The sequence below is a fragment of the Otolemur garnettii genome, unplaced genomic scaffold (assembly GCF_000181295.1).
Source record: "Otolemur garnettii isolate 467f Iridium unplaced genomic scaffold, OtoGar3 scaffold00040, whole genome shotgun sequence".
In the NCBI taxonomy this organism is placed as follows: domain Eukaryota; kingdom Metazoa; phylum Chordata; class Mammalia; order Primates; family Galagidae; genus Otolemur; species Otolemur garnettii.
The window spans coordinates 677,867-679,444 of NW_003852435.1; positions in this window are offsets into that span (position 1 = coordinate 677,867).

Sequence of the window (1,578 nt, forward strand, 5' to 3'; positions counted from 1 at the left end):
TTTTGGTTGCAGCCGTCATTGTTGTTTGGCGGGTCCGGGCTGGGGATTCGAACCCGCCACCTTGGGTGTACATGGCTGGCGCCTTAGCCACTTGAGCCACAGGCACCGAGCCAGTCTTCTAATCTTCTAATAAACTTTACATTATTTGCTGCCATAAGCCCTGTTTTTTGACTTTTGTTCTTGGTTTTTTTTTTGAGACAGAGTCTTGCGCTATGCCCTGGGTAGAGTGTGGTGGCATCCTAGCTCACCGCACCTGACCTAAGCTCTGTAATTTTTGAATTTTAATTTTTATAATATAAAAGTGATTGGATAGAAATTTTGAGATAGATATGCTTTGAAGGCATATATTTCCCTATAGAACATTATACTAGATTTCTAAAATGTTAAACTGGTGAGTTTTTTACACAATGTGGCTCCTTTGAAGCCAGGAGATTGAGACCAGCCTAAGCAACATAGTGAAACTCCATCTCTACAAAAAAATTTAAAAATAGGCTTGGCGCCCATATATAAGTGGTTAGGGCCCTGGCCACATGCCCTGGGGCTGGTGAGTTGAAGCCTGGCCTCAGCCTGCTAAACAACAATGACAATTACAACAACAAAAAGAAATAGCTGTGTGTTGTGGTGGGCACCTGTAGTCCCAGCTACTTGGGAGGCTGAGGCAAGAGAATCACTTAAGCTCCAGAGTTTGAGGTTGCTGTGAGCTGTGCTGCCATAGCACTCTACTGAGGGTGACATAGTGAGACTCTGTCTCAATAATAATAATAATAATGATAATAATGATAATAAAAAATAAATAAATAATCAGCTTGGTATGGTGATTTGCACCGGTAGTCCTAGCTGCTAGGGAGGCCAAGGCAGGAGAATCACTGAGCCTAAAAGTGTGAGATTGCAGTGAGCTATGTAATGATGCCACTGCCACTGCACTCTAGTCTAGTCAACAGAGTGAGACCCTGTCTCAAAAAAAGAAAAAAATAAAGTTGGCTCGGTTCCTGTAGCACAGTACTACGGCCCCAACCACATACACCCAGGCTGGCAGGTTCTAACCTGGCCTGGGCCAGCTAGGCAACAATGACAACTGCAACAAAAAATAGCTAGGAATTGTGGCAGGTGGCTGTAACCCCAGGTACTTGGGAGGCTAAGGCAAGAGAATCGCTTAAGCCCAAGAGTTTGAGGCTGCTGTGAGCTGTGACGCCATAGCACTCTACCAAGGGCAACATAGTAAGGAGACTGTCTCAAAAAAAAAAAATGTTGTAACTTGTTTTGTATTTTTGTAGGTTTATATTTTTTGTCTAAACCGAATACATGCTTCATTGACTCTGAGAGCTAATCCTTTTTTTCAGTGGACATGATTATGTAAATTTTTATCCACTGCCTTGCCTTAAAAGTTTTGTTATTCCTAAAATATTTTGGCTTTAAAGTTTTGACATTCATCTTAGAGGATTCTTCAGCAGGAAGTGATTGTTTCTTTACTGTTTTGCGTGGTAATACTGTTTGGAAAACATGTATACACTAAAAATAGTATTTTGTGTGTGTGTGTAGGATTTTTTGTTTGGGTTTAGTTTGGTTTTTTTTTTTTTT